The 16,010-nt window shown below is 41.1% G+C and overlaps 1 protein-coding gene across 10 annotated transcripts in view; it reads left to right on the forward strand.

Moving 5' to 3' along the window:
• The window catches only part of AUTS2 (activator of transcription and developmental regulator AUTS2), a 1,106,350-nt gene that overhangs the window by 340,843 nt on the left and 749,497 nt on the right, over positions 1 to 16,010 (forward strand). The window lies entirely within an intron of this gene.

Genomic DNA, 16,010 nt, shown 5'->3' on the forward strand with positions numbered 1-16,010 from the left:
CTATTTCTTTTCAAAATTGTTTTGGCTATTTGGAGTCCCTTGAGATTCCATCAGTTTTAGGATGAGTTTTTGTAGTTCTGCAAACAATACCACTGGGATTCTGATAAGGAGTGCGTGGAACCTGTAGACCTCTTTGGGTGGTATGCACATCTTAGCAATGGTAATTCTTCCCTGAGCATGGAGTGTCTTTACACTTATTATTGTGTTTTTAAATTTCTTTTCAGCAATTTTTTATAGTTTTCTGAGTTTTTAAATTTTTGTTACTGAATTCTAAAATTTTCTCTTAGTTCTTCTTTATATCTTCTATTACTTTGCCATGGCTTATTTCTTTGCTGTGGGTTCCTGTGTTTCTTTGGTTTCAAGCCTGTTCATAATTGCATGCTAAAGCACTTTTATAGTGGACACTTTAAAGTCCTTGTCAGAAAATTCTGATATGTCTATTAAACATAATGTTGGTGTCTTTTGATTGTCTTTTTTCATTCAAGTTGAGAGTTTTTGGTATAAAGTGTGATATTTGATTGAAACCTGGGTATTTTAGGTGTAATGTTTGAAGATTCTGAAAAGTCTTATTTAAACTTTCTGTTTTTAGCTGGATTCTTCTGACAGCTCTATGGAAAGAGAAGGGGACTGCCACATTGGGGTAGAAGTCCTGATTTCCAATTCGACCTCAGTTGTCACCTAAGGGGGAGCGGGGTGGTCTCCTTGTTAGTGCCGAATAGGAGTTCTGACTCCCCTCCAGGACTCACTGATACCGTCCTGGCTGGGCAGGGTGATCGTGTCTCGGAGCTTTTCTCGTGGCCCACTGACAGCGTGGGGGTGGGGCGGCCTTGTCAGCACTGAGCAGGCGTTCTCCCCAGTGCTTTTTGTTACATCACCCCAAAGGGACAGGTAGGATGCACCTGTTCCTGCCCTGCGAGGGTGGGAGTCTAGGTTCCCATGTGGTCTCTGCCCAGTGGAGTTAAAGGCCTAGAATCTCCACTCAGGCTTCTGTGGCACCAGTGGGATGTAGAGTACCTCGTTCAACTCTTGTGAAGGTGGATGTCTGTGCTCCCCACTCACCATGCTGATGGGCGAATGGGGTGTGTCCAGGTTTTTCCTCTGGTGTTTGTAAGTTGTTTGTCTTGCTAGTTTGGCTGTTTCCTGATCCTTTATCTAAAGACAGCCAGCTTTTCTTGGGACATTTTTAGTATCTGGTCTTGGCATTTCTGAGTTTTTGGCTTCTTCACCTCATAGTGTAGGATATATGAGGCAAAAAAACAATGAAAACAAAAACCTAGAGAACTCCGTACTATTTCATTTTTTGAGTTCTCAGTTCCTAGGTGGTCTGCGTTCTTCTGTCCACCTTTCAGAGTATGTTTGTTTTATCCATAATGTCCAGGGTTTTTATTTGTACTTTGTGTGAGTAATAGGGAAAGGTATGTTTAGTCCATCTTCTTGGAAGCAGAAGTCCTCTAAGACGCTTTTTAAAAAGTGAATAAATAGCACAATGTTTTAAGTGTTTGCATTACATAGGGCCTGATAGTAAGTGTTCAACAGAGGGTGATAATTGTTTTCTATTATGTTCTTTATGTTTCTCTCAGTTATGCTTGAAATATCATCATACCTTTCTAATCTTTGCTGGAAACAGCTCCATTAGAAGTTTACCTTGCTTTATTTAAGTTGTATTATGAGAGACATAGTTGCATCTTGATACCCATTCTTTGCTATTCCACCAAGATACAGACCCATAAAAAGCACCATCTTTGCAATGATTTTCTTTTTTCAGGTAATTTTGACAGTGCATTTTTGTATTTAGATTGGAATTATTCATTGTGGCTTCATTGAAAAATTGTTAGCCTCTTCAGCTAGAAAAAACATAGTACAGGAAACAATAGATTTTTCTTGAAATACTCAATCTGATGAGGTGTTGAATTAGGTGGGGGAAAATAATTAGTTTTTTTCCTTCGGAAAGATGTGTTACTCTGAACACCTGTTCTGAGATTATTAAAAATATTATTTAACTGCATTGCCAGCCTTGCTTATCTGTCTAACAAACTTAATGTACTCTAACTCAGTCTTTAATTTCAGAGTTAATTAAAAATTTACTTAATAATACAGTATGTTTGGAAATTTACATAATCGTGGTGACTGTACCTAAACTCATACTAATGTTTTATCAAATTTTATTGAGTTCTTCTGTTAGAAGCAGTAAATTTGTGTCACAAAACCAATTGGGAAATTCAGAATACATTTAAGCTATGGAACATAAACTATGGAGTGTTGGCTAGGGAACCCTGCATTCTCACTTGACAGGCAGTAGAATTCGGACGGGGTGGAACCTTGTTTCCCCTACCCTTATTTGTTATTTGCTGGAGGAAAACATTTCTCCATTCATAGAGTGGGTGGACTCATTTCAAAGACTGTTCATATTTGACAGCTAAAATAAAAATGCTTAAGGATGGGCAAGCGCTCAAAAGTTTCAGGGGCTTCGTTTCCAGTGGAAGGATTTCTGTCACAGTCATTTTGTTTGCATAAGTACAAGGAGGGAACCCGTTTCACATGTCAAATTTGAAGACTATGTTATTGCTACCACTGTACTTCAGAAATAAAAGATGCAGCTACTCTAAATGAAAGGTGGTGTTCCAGATTATTTTAGATGAGTATGCAGAGGACTGCAGCCGGTAGTCGAGCCCCTGGTTCTGAAGAGGACACAGTACCTCACATGTGACTTTCGCCAAGCATTGGGACCTGGGGTGGTGCCAAGTGCACACACAGGCTTTCCTTTCCCGGCAGCTCTTGTTAAAAGGCTGTTTGCCACAGTTGCGGCACAAGAGGGATTTAAGAGGGATATGGACTCATATCCTTTTTTCAAATGATATTTTGCCCTTTTTTGCATTGTTTTAGAGCACTTGGAATGGCTTTATAGATTGCATGGTTTTGTTTGCATGAATAAATGAGAGAGTGAATTAATGAGTTTGGTTTCCTAAATTAGAGGTTTTTGCTGTGCACACATTGAAACCAGGTTTCTCTTCTCTCCCCCCACCACCCGCCCACAGGAACGGTGCCACCCACCTCCCCACCCAATGTCTTTAAACTCCCTGTCCCCCTGCCCTCCTAAAATGCGTGCACTCAGAGTAGTTGGAGGAGCTCACAGTGTTGCAGAAGGCAGGATAGGTCGTTCCATCTCTCAGAGGGAGAACAAACTCCTCACTGAAATGGCAGAAGCGATGTTTTACGTTCCCTTTGCTTTAACTGGTAGCTCTTACCTGCAGATGCTTGGAAGAAGAAAGACATTCCCATCCCACTCATTTTACTTGTTAGGCCAAAGCAGATCTGGTTACACACATTTTTGTTGTCGTCGTTTGGTAGAATACTTCTTATCTGACATAATCAGTTCCATCGTGTATTTACAAATTAGAAACAGTCACTAAAGCTTGAAATCATTAAAAGAAAAAAGTATATACTTAAATACAATATTGTGTGGTAAGAGAAGGCATTATGCAGCCTCTCACTACTCTTTGATGTCGATCAATGGTTTGACTTGAGTACATGTTGGAATCACTCGCAGCTTAAAAAAAAAAGAATTGTTATGTCCAGGTATCAACCCTAAAGATTCCGAGTAAATTGATCTGAAGTGCAGCCTAAGCATTGTGTTTTGTTTTGTTTATTAAAGATCTCCAAGGGTTTAAAATGTGCAGTGAGAGTTGGTTTGAGAATGGTTCCACTGGTTTGTGTTCCAGTTGTTCTTTCTTGAAGAAACCACATCCATGATGCATTGACCACACTGTCTATAAGGGATTACTAAAACCACTGAAACAACTTACACGCATGAGTAGTGTGAGTGCAGAATCATTTTAGGTTCCCCTTCCCCGTCTTTCATAGTTGTCTCATAGTAATTCAACATTTTTTTTTTTTTTTTTTTTAAGGAGCCCCCTTTACGGTGCTCAGCTTAATTTTTTATGGGAACATTATCTCACTTTCATTTTGCATGCATCACTGGTTTACATGATATTTAATTAAATAAGAAATAAAACTAGCATAAACAGGTTTGGGAACAAACAGTTTACTGTTAGTGAGTACATGATGCCCTGGTGTTCAGTATGTTTCACAAAGGAAATAAGGACCATCAGCTGATTAGTTGGTCAGCTGACAGGAAGTCAGTTAAAAGATAATTTATTGTAAAAGATATGTGGTTGGCCTGATTGTAGGTCAATGAATATTCACCTAAAAGAAGTTGGGATATGTTTCATTTTTATTCCATAAGTGAATATTTCATTTTTATTTTCATTTTTAATTTCTTATTCTGGACTTTAGGTTAATTAATGTCTGATGTTAGTACTTAATATACATGGATGTAATCAATATAATCACTGTCATCTCAAGAGTGAGAATTTTCTTGCCTGTGGTTTTATATTTGATCATAACCTCTAAATGATACTCATTATGAGCCCTCATGACACACGTCAGCACTTAAGAGTCTTGAATTCAGTCTGATTTTTGAGTATCACAAGTCTTGAAATACACTGCACTAGATTTGTGAATAAATTGGAAAAACATAAGACTGAATTTCAGGACTGCATAAGTGGTATTGCCCCTACTGAGACATACAGGTAGATATGAGAGCGTCAGGAGGCCCGTAGCACTGTGAGATTGGCAGGCCTCTCAGACTGTGATCTCCTCCTGTACCACTTGGTGTGTGTGCATCTTGAGTAAGTTGTCTATTCTCAGTCGTCTGCGGAAACTGCATTCGCGTTTTACTTTCATTTAGATACCTACTCATGAGTTCTTGTCTTTTTTTGTTTAGCTGCCTGCTCTCATGAATCTGGTTTATATCTCAGGTTTGTCTTCTTTTCGGATTGTGTCCCTTGAGAACAAGGACTCTCGTCTTCCCCTGCCTGGTGTCGTGTCCAGCACAGAAGACAGTTTTAGGAACACACTGTCTGAATGAGCTTTATTGAGTTGGTCGGTGGATCTTAGGCCTCCCCTTGGTACAGGACAGAGTACCAGGCCTTAGGAGAACGGATCCCAAGACCAGTTGTTTACTGTCTTTCCTGCGAGGCAGGAATGATGTGCATAAGCAGCTAAGTGTAGGCGCCGCCGTCTGTGCTTTTCTTCCTGACTGCTCTGTTAGATTGTCTTTCAGGAAAGCTGAGTAGTTTAGCACAGCGAATACTAAAGGGAATGCATTCCTTCCCTCTCAGGGGACGCAAGTGGTGTTTAACACCACTGTACAATCCTCAGCTGTGGCTTTCTCTAATGCAGAATTTGTCTAAGAAAGATCACGAGAACAAGGAAGGCTTTGTGCGCTTTTTCCCCTTTGTTCTTTTCCTTTCTTCTCCCACTCCTGCCCCAGGCTATCTGTAAAAACATGAAGTCTTTTCTTTGAGCCTCTGGAGTGTGCATGTTATATGTGTGTGAGGCTGAGAGAGAAAAACTGGCGAGAGTGAGGCAGTGCTTACTAGTGGGAGTCATTACCCACAAGCAAAACGGTCAGAAATTACACAAACGAGTTTGCTTCTGTCCAGCCAATTGACCACTCAGCGAGGCACAGGAGGTGTCAGAGACAAAGTGGGGGTCTTAGCCTGTGATAACCAAGTAGTCTGGCATTTCCTTCATCAGTGGAGGGCTCACATGTGCTATGTCCTTGACGAAGATGAAAGCCTTAGAGTTGGTGTAATTTGGCAACTGCACTCAGGTTCTTGCTTTGTATAGTATTTGAGAGCTTCGTTACAGGGATGCCTTTCCACGTGAAACAAGGGAAGACTTGAATATTCAGCTAGATGTTTTCGTGGCAAGCAAAGACTCTAAGTTTGGGAGCTGGAATGCTATTTAGTCTAAGCACTTCTATCTGCAGATGGTGACACCCAGAATCCCACTTAGCGTTAGAAGCCAGAAGTGTAAACCACGGAGATGAAGTGCTGGTGTGCTATCGGATACCGGTGGACTTGGTTGAACCTTTTCCTTTTCTTTCATTCAGTAGTATTTTTTTTTTTCTTTTGTTAGGGAAAAGTTATTATAACCCTAACATTGGCACAAGTTTTCTTTTTTGCATGTTCCTTTCCAGTGTTTGCCCTTGTTTATATTTTATAACTAATGCTATATACTTGTATATTTTCCTTTTGCACATAATCATTCTTTCTAACATTTATGTCGTATTTGTCACAATTCTTTTGGGTTTTCATTATAACTGACTAAATTACTCCCTCGTTATTGAGCACTTACATAGTCAGATTTCTTGCTGTCAAGGAGGAAGCCATAGAAAACATTGTGGCGGATATAACTTTTTATTCTCTTAAGTTGGTTTGTTTTTGTTTTGTTCTTCTGGAATGTGAAACTCTTTTTAATGAAACTGTAGTTGACATATAATATTATATTAGTTTCAGGTGTTCAATAGTGATTTAATATTTATATACCTTACGAAGTGATAATGAGCAGTGTCATGACCATCTGTCACTGTACAAAGTTATTGCAATATTGTTGACTGTATTCCCTATGCTGTACATTACACCCTGTGACTTATTTCTGTTAGAAGTTTGTACCTCTTAATCCCCTTCACCTTTTTTGTCCATTCCACCCACTGCCCAACACTCTGGCAACTATCAGTTTGTTCTCTTATCTATGAGTCTGTTTATTTTGTTTTGTTTGTTCATTTGTTTAGTTTAGACTCCACATGTAAGAGAAATGATACAGTATTTATGTTTTCCTGACTTATTTCACATAGCATAATATCCTCTTGGTCCATCCATGTGTTGCAAATAGCAAGATATTCTTTTTAATGGCTGAGTAATCTCTCTCTCTCTCTCTCTCTCTCTGTCTGTATCATCTATCGATGGGCACTGAGGTTGCTTCCATATCTTGGCTATTGTAAATAATACTGCATTGAACATAAGGGTGCATATATCTTTTCGAATGGTTTTTTTATTTTCTGAGGGTAAATGCCCAGAACTGAAATTGCTGAATTGTACGGTAGTTCTATTTTTCATTATTTGAGGAACCTCCGTACTGTTTTCCATAGTGGCTGCACCAGTTCACATTCCCACCAACCGTGCATGGGGTTCCCTTTTCTCTACATCCTCACCGACACTTGTTTCTTGTAGTTTTGATGATAGCTGTTCTGACAAGTGTGAAGTGACAGCATCGTGATTTTTACCTGCACTTCCCTGATGATTAGCGAAGTTGAGCACCTTTTCATTTGCCTGTTTACCTTCTGAATGTCTTCTGTGGAGAAATGTCTATTCACGTCTTCTGACCATTTTTAATTGGGTTATTTGTTTTTTTGATGTTGAGCTATATAAGTTCTTTATGTATTTTAGATATTAATCCCTTATCAGATGTGTCCTTTGCAAATATTTTCCGCGATTTAATAGGTGGCCTTTTTATTTTATTGATGGTTCTCTTCACTGTGCAAAAACTTTTTGGCCTAATGTAGTCCCGTTTGTTTTTTATTTTGTTGTCCTTGCCTGAAGAGACTCATCCAAAAATATATTTCTAAGACTGACGTCAAAGAGATCACTGCCGGGCCGGCACGGTGGCTCAGGTGGTTGGAGCTCCGTGCTCCTAACTCCGGAGGCTGCTGGTTCCATTCCCACACGGGCCAGTGGGCTCTCAACCACAAGGTTGCCAGTTCGATTCCTCAAGTCCCACAAGGGATGGTGGGCTGCGCCCCCTGCAACTAAGATTGAACACGGCACCTTGAGCTGAGCTGCCGCTGAGCTCCCGGATGGCTCAGTTGGTTGGAGCGCGTCCTCTCAATGAAAAAGTTGCCGGTTCGACTCCCACAAGGGATGGTGGGCTGCGCCCCTTGCAACTAGCAACGGCAACTGGACCTGGAGCTGAGCTGCCTCCTCCACAACTAAGACTGAAAGGACAACAACTTGAAGCTGAATGGCACCCTCCACAACTAAGATTGAAATGACAACAACTTCACTTGGAAAAAAAAGTCCTGGAAGTACACACTGTTCCCTAATAAAGTCCTGCTCCCCTTCCCCAATAAAATCTTTAAAAAAAAAAAGAGTTCACTGCCTATCTTTTTTTTTTTTTTTTAGTTTTATGGTTTCAGGTCTTATATTTAAGTCTTTAATCCATTTTAAGTTTATTGTTGTATATGGTGTAAGAAAGTGGTCCAGTTTTTCCAACACTATTTATTGTAGACTTTTCTCCATTGTATGAATTCTTGCCTCCTTTGTTGTAAATTTAATAGATTACATTAGTGTAGATTTATTTCTAGGCTCTCTGTTCTGTTCCATTGATCTATGTGTGTTTTTGTGCCAGTATTATACTGTTTTGATTACTAAAGCTTTGTAGTATAGTTTGAAAGCAGGCAGAGCGAGGCTTCCAATTTAAATTTCATTTACTTCTGCTCTGGTCTGTACTATTTCCTTCCTTCTACTAACTTTGGACTTTGTTCTTCTCTTTCTAGTTCCTTTAGGTGTAAGGTTATATTATTTGCGATTTTTCTTGTTTCTTGAGGTAGGCCTCTATTGCTATAAATTTCCCCCTTAGAAAGAATTTTACTGTGTGCCATAGATTTTGTAATGTTGTTTACATTTTTGTTTGTCTCAACACAGTTTATTATTTCTTCAATTGACCTATTGGTTTTTTAGTAGCATGTTGTTCAGCCTCCCACATGTGTTTTTTATCCAGTGTTCCTCTTATAATTGATTTCTGGTGTCATACTGTTATATAGTATTGTGGTTGGAAAACATGTTTGATATGACTTCAGTATTCTTAAATTTATTGAGACTAGTTTTAGTTTTGTGGCCTAACATGTGATGCATCCTGGAGAATGTTCGCGTGCACTTGAAAAGAATATGTGTCTACTGTTTTTGCAGGGAATGTTCTGTACATACCTATTAAATCCATGTGGTCTAATATGTCACTTAAGGCCAATGTTTCCTTGTTGATTTTGTCTGGATAACCTATGCACTGATGTAAGTGGGGCATTTAAGTCCCCTACTATTAGTGTATTACTGTCAATGTCTCCATCTATGTGTTAATATTTGCTGTATGCATTTAAGTGCTCCTGTGTTGGGTGTATAGATGTTTATAAGTGTTGTATCCTATTGTTGGACTGATCCATTTATCATTTACCCTTGTCTCTTGTTCTCTGTTTTAACGTCTATTTTGTCTAAGTATTGTTATCCCAGCTTTCTTTCCATTTCCATTTGTATAGACACATTTCCAATCTGTGTGTTTTTAGATCTAAAATGAGGCTCTTGTATGCTGCATATGTGTGCATCTTGTTTTTTTATCCATTCAGCCACCCTATGTCTTTTGAATGGAACACTAAGTCCATATACATTTAAAGTAACTGTTGATGCATATGTACTCATTGCCATTTTGTTTTCGTACAGGCTTTACAAATGGTGTGCCTACTACCGTGTTTCTCCGAAAATAAAACCTAGCCGGACAATCAGCTCTAATGAGTCTTTTGGAGCAAAAATTAATATAAGTAAATTATTATAGTAAAATAAGACTGGGTCTAATATAATATAATATAATACCCAGTCTTACATTAATTTTTGCTCCAAAAGACACATTAGAGCTGATTGTCCCACTAGGTCTTATTTTTGGGGAAACACGGTACCTTTACTAGATATATTTGCTTCTACTATTGAGATTTTTTTTTCTTTCATATATTTTCTTATTTCTAGTTTTGGCCTTTTCTTTTCCACTTAAAGAATTCCCTTTAACATTTCTTACAATGCTGGTTTAGTGTAATGATCTCTTTTAGCTTTTGCTTGTCTGAGAAACTCTCTCTCTCCTTCAATTCTGAATGATAATCTTGACGGGTATTATTGGTTTGTAGGTTTTTTACATTTCACCACGTTATGTTTATCGTGCCACTCTCTTCTGGCCTGCAAAGCTTCTGCTGAAAAAGCAGCTGATAGTCTCATGGGGGTTCCCTTGAATGTAATTAGTTGTTTTTCTCTTGCTGCTTTTAAGATTCTTTCTTTAACTTTTGACATTTTAATTATTATGTACCTTGGTGTGGTTCTCTTTGGGTTCATTTGTTTGGGACTCTCCTTGCTTCCTGGGCTTAGATGTCTGCTTCCTTCAGATTAGGGAAGTTTTCTATCATTATTTCTTCAAATAGGTTTTCTGTGCCTTCCTGTCTCTTGTCTTCTTTGGGACCCCTATGATGTGCATGTTAGTACACTTGATGTCCCAGAGTTCCCTTACACTGTCCTCATTCTTTCAAATTCTTTTTCCATTTTGCTTTTTCAGTTGGGCGATTTCCACTATCCTGTCTTCTTGATCACAGATACATTCTTCTACGTTATCTGATCTGCTGTTGATTCCCTCTAGCATATTTTTTTCATTTCAGCTATATTCTTTAGTTCTGATTGGTTCATTATTTATCTTGTTCTTGAAGTTTTCATTGAGTTGACCCATTGTTCTGAAGAGTTTGATGAGCATCTTTATGATTGCTATTTTGAACTCTTTTATCTAGTAGACAGTTTACCTTTGTTTCGTTTAGTTCTTTTTCTGGAGTTTTGTCTTTTATTTTTATTTTTTGGTCTGAACATACTCTTATGTTTCCTCATTTTGCCTGTTTGTTTCTATGTATTAGGTAGATTAGCTATGTCTCCTGGCTTGAAAATGTGGCTGTATATAGAAGGTGTCCTGTGAGGCCCAGTGGTGCAGTCCCCCCAGTCACCAGAACCAGGTGCTCCAGAGGTGTTCCCGGTGTGGACCAGTGTGGCCTCCCATGATAGCTGGGCCACACCTGCTACGGACGCACTGGCAGGCGAGCTGGTCTCTGGCTGTGAGGCCTGGACACAACTGTGGTTGGTATGCTGGTGTGCAGGACAGCCACTCCTCCCCACCCCCCAGTGCAGCTGGCTGGTGGGTTTGACTGCAACTGCTACTGACATGCTCGTGCGCAGGGTGGGGCTGTGGTGTTGCTGGCTGGAAGGCCCAACTGTTGCAGACACACTGCTGTGCCCTGGTGCCAACTGAGACTGCCCATCAGGTATGGTGAGGCAGTGGCTGCTTTGAAGGGATACCAGTGATGGATGAGGCTACCCACTGGATGTGGCAGGGCAGGAGCCACTTTAGAGGGATTCCAGCCTGGGTGGGTCCTCAGGGAAATGCCATTGTGGGGTGAACAGTGTTAGCAAGGTTAATGAAGACTGTCAGAAATGGTGCCTGCCAGTGCCAGACCAGATAGGTGCAAGGAGAGTAAAGAAAGGGACAAAATGTGGCAGCCACCAGCACTTCTGTTGCTGGAGAAAGCTTGAACAGATCCTTAGCCCTCCAGCACACACTCTAAAATTAGTGTGTCACGTTCACATAACCCAGGTGCTTTCCAAACTGTTGCCTCTGCACTGGGACTCGGAAAGAGTGCGACCGTGGTTTCCTGCAGCCCTTTGGCTCTCCCAGACACAAGCCCTGATGGTTTTCAAAGCCAGATGTTATGGGGCTCCTCTTCCCAGTGCGGGTCTCCTGAGGGGGCTGGGGCTCAGACCCTCTCTCTTCGGGGGACCTCGAGGGCGTGCCATCCCTCCCAGTTGTGAGTTGCCATGTGGCGTGGAGGCAGGTTGATTCCTGACTAGACTGAGTCTCTGCCCCTTCTGCCTGCAGTGTGGTCTTCTTTATGTCTTTAGTTGTAGGAAATTGTTTGCTAGTCTTCAGGTGGCTCTCAGAGATCGCTGTTCTGTATGTTGTCGTGGTTTTGGTGTTGCCGAGAGGAGCTGAGCTCAGGAGCTTCTCCTCCGCCGTCTGGAACCTGATGTCAGCAGCTGTGTCCTGGAATGCCAGTGTAGCTTGTCCGTGGAATGTCTCTTATGGCGAGTGTGCAGTCCCCACAGCAAACATGTGCCCAGATCACTGTGCCACTTTCTTTTATTCTTTCTCTCCATTTAAGTTCCTGCAGTGAGCTCATTGCAGTGACGCGAAGCACGCTGCAGCCTTTGGGCATCAAGGAGTGTGCCCACACTATATGTGTGTGTCTCTGTGGGTGTGAGTGTGCGTCACACAAAACACATCTGCTGCTCTCTGTAGGTCAAACAGCTGATGAGTATGAATGTGGGACATTGTGTTTCCTGTCAAATTGCTGCTCTACTGGGGAAGATAAAAGCATTTCCATTAGTATAGCGTATTAGCTGTGTTAATGTTGGGCAAATCAATAGGTTATGAAAATGAAACAAATCTGTAATTTTGGGGGAGAAATTATAAAATTAAACTTATAGGTGACCTTTTTATACACTTCTGTGAGGGAAGTTTTTGAAGAGATGTGCATCAAAATTTGTTGTTTATATGAAATGTGTATTCAAAAATATTCTTTCTTCTTCTAGGGTTCTAGGAATATGACAAAAAAAGAACACAGACATATTTAACTGCAAAATGCTGGGATGCATCAAATAGCACAATTTTCATTCTGTGGAGTTTATCTCTTGACTCTGACTTAAACTATTCCTCGTTTTATCATGTGGGGACATATAGGAATAATTGTATGGCCAAAAATGGAGGGATTCCTTCCTAATGTTGATTTGAATTGTTTTACTGTAAGTTTTTTTCAAAGAGGTGTGAGTCAAAATGGGAAGTTTTGTGTTAACAAAGCTGAGCTTCAACTGTTTATGAACGTTTTGATAAGAGTCTTTAGTAAATACTTATCTCCAGCAAAAGATTTCCTGATGGTGGAGTCATTAGAACCAATGAGTTTCATGGTTTTTTTTGCCTTCTTGATTGTGTTACATTGTTTTCAAGAAAAGGTTGTTTCACTTTGTTTGTCTTTGTGGACAGATCAGGGTGGACCCTTTCTCCTGTGTTCACTGTAGTGAACGGTGCCGCTCAGGGGAAATCCTTCTCCTTTCCTGGGCCAATTTGTCTGAAATGGCCATAATTGGTAGCAGACAGACTTCATTTTATTCTCCATTGTACCAAATAACCGTTTCTGGAAATCCAGCCACTCCACTGCTCTAACACTTTCTAATTGGGGCCTTGGGAGCTGTGCATGGAAGAGGCTGGGCAACCTCTGTCGCCTGTCGTTGTTAGGAGATCTTCTTTACTACCCGAAAATCTGGACGTAATTAAGAATAATGGCTACTCAGAAATAAGATTTTGGAAAGGATTTTGCTGGCATTTTTATAAAGAAGAAAAACTGATGACAAACTAAAACTAAAGTGAGTCTTCATTCAGTCATGTGTCTGACACTGTTGAAAAGGTCCCCAAGTATACTTTTTCAGCTTTTTTGAAGTATAATTGACAAATAAAAGTGTTGTACTCAAAGCGTACAATGTGATGATTTTATATGTGTATACATTGCAAAATGATGATGACAACTGAGTTAGTTAACACGTCACCTCGTATACTTACCTGTTGTGTGTAGGTGTGTGTGTGTGTGTGTGTGTGATGAGGAAGCTTAATATCTACTCTCCGCAAATTTATAGCAGTAGTTGCCACACTGTACATTAGATCTTCAGGACTTTTTCGTCTTATAACTGAAAGTGTGTACCCATGGACCAGCATCTCCCGCTTGCCCCTCTCCCAGCCCTTCGCAACCACCATTCTACTCTCTGTTCCTATGAGTCTCACTTTTAAAACAATTCCACATAGAAGTGATATCACACAAGTATTGGTCTTTCTCTGTCTGGCTTATTTCACATAGCACCATGCTGTCCAGGTTCATCCATGTTGTTGCAAATCACAGGGTTTCCTTTTTTACAGTTGAATAATACTCCTTTGTGCACAGTTGACCCTTGAACATGGGTTTGAACTCTGTAGTTCCACTGTATATGTTGATTTGTCCCATGGAGTTGTTGTTGCTGAGTGGATTGTCTTTGTGCCTTTGTGGCAGTGGTGGCACTGGTGGCAGGCATGCAGCCACCAGCAGCATGGGCACTTTCTGAGTGCTAGCAGTCTGGGGTGCTGGCAGCAGCAGTAACCCAGTGCCTGAGGTGCAGATACGTGTGGAGTGGAGGGACTGAGGTGTGGGCATCTGGGCAGCTGTGGGGTTTGAGGGGCGTGGCCCTGGTTCTGGGGTGGCAGCCCCTTCTGGGGCTCAGGCTGTCATGGGGGCTCTTCAGTGGCAAAGGCGGTCAGTGTCTTTTGCAGACCAAGCCACTGGGACCAGAATGGCATCCTTTGTGTGGCTGTACTGATAGACCCCACTTTTCTTTGTTCCTTGCTGTCTCCTGAAGTCTCTGCCAAGTTCATTTCCCTAGCGATCCTTTCTTTGCGGTTATTTCCTGCTCCACTCTGTTGCTGTGGGTTCTTAATTGGACTCTTGAGCCCTGTGAGGGCTATTTTTGCTTGTGGAGGGCTTGTAATTGTTGTTGGGGGTGAAATCTAGTATCACCTACTTTTCTGTCTTGCTGACGTCACTGGTCCACGTGCGTTTTGAGCATGTAAAGGGTGTGTGCTGCGTTGCCCCGCTGTTCAGCCTTAGCTCTGCCCGTGACCCGAGCCAGGGAACCAGGTCCAGTAGCCCTGTGGCTCCATCCCTCTGCTGGCTTTGCTTTCACAGGGCTATAAGTGTGTGTTTGCCTCTCGATAGTTCTAGAAGTGGAACTGCAAACATAAACAATGGGTGGAGACACTGAATTCACTGGTTTTCATTGTGGTGATGGTTTTTAACTTCTGGATGTACCCGCCAATATGATCTTGTAAAAACATAGATTCTGTTTTAGCATTCTCCTGCTCAGCATCCTCTAGGACTTCTCATTGAACTGAGAATAAAATCCAGACACGTGGTCACGGCCTGTGAGCCCCTGAGTGGCGCCTGCCCATGGTCCCTTTGGGTCTCCAGGGGCCCCTCATCGGCCTTCTTGTGGTCCTTTGGGCTATTCGCACTGCCCAGGCTTCTCTGCCACACATTCTGACATGGGGGGTCCCATCCCAACTCTTAGGCCTTCAGTCAGACATTACCCCTTCAGTGTCATCTTCTCTGACCATCCACGTATGTTTTCCTTTACTTACTTCTGGCTTTGCCCGTCTTTCTTTTTGATCTCCTTATTAGCACTTATCACCATCTGAAATCATCTTTTTTGTGAATGTGTTTAGTATTATATTTTTCTGTCATTTTTCATTGAAAGTGAGTTCAGTGGTAGCAGGACCTCTAGGATGTTATTTGCTGTTATAGCCTCAGCACCTGGTACAGTGCCTGGCACACAATGGGTACACTAAATAAATACTTGTTGAATGAATGTATGAACACACAAAACAAGCTTCTGTTGTAAGTACTGTGTTAGCAGTAAAAAAAATAAGCCATAAGAAAAGATGAAATACTTCCATTTGCGACAGCATGGATGGATCTTGAGATTATTATGCTAAGTGAAATAAGCCAGACAGAAAAAGTTGAGAACCATATGACTTCACTCATACGTGGGATATAAAACTAAAAACAACAAAGGAATAAGACAATCAAAACAAAAACTCATAGACACAGACAATAGTTTAGTGGTTACCAGAGGGTAAGCGGGGAGACGGTGGTACAAGATGGTAAACGGGATCAAGTCATGGTGATGGAAGGAGAACTGACTCTGGGTGGTGAGCACACAATGTGATATGTAGATGATGTATTTTAGAATTGTACACTTGAAACTTACGTAAAAGTACTAACCAATGTCACCCCAATAAATTTAATTTTCAAAAAGTTAGATTCTCACATGTTTCTCATAGTCTGGAATTGTCAGTTGGAATTCTTTACAGAAATCCAGAGTTAGGCTTGCTTGGAAAATCATCTCGCTGATCATAATTTTCCCCTCCTCCCCATCACCACGGCTGTTCTTGGCAGCAAAGCCAGTTTTCAGGTCAGAACTTCAGTTGACACGCACACTCTCCAGTGTCCCTGGCTCCTTCACTGGCTAGGACAGCACTCCTTGCTTGAAGAACTAGATTTTCTGACAGTTGAAGGGCACAGTAGACATCATACATATTGACATCGTTGTTCGTTATGTGTTCTGAACAGCTGTGCACATTTGCTGAGAACTTAGTTATCAATCACCAGATCAAATAGTATTACCTTCAGCGTCTAGGCAGTTTGCTCGTGCACTGCCATGGCTGAGATTCCGGTTTCAGAGTGGGAA

This window comes from Rhinolophus sinicus, linkage group LG03 (assembly GCF_036562045.2).
Source record: "Rhinolophus sinicus isolate RSC01 linkage group LG03, ASM3656204v1, whole genome shotgun sequence".
NCBI classification, from domain to species: domain Eukaryota; kingdom Metazoa; phylum Chordata; class Mammalia; order Chiroptera; family Rhinolophidae; genus Rhinolophus; species Rhinolophus sinicus.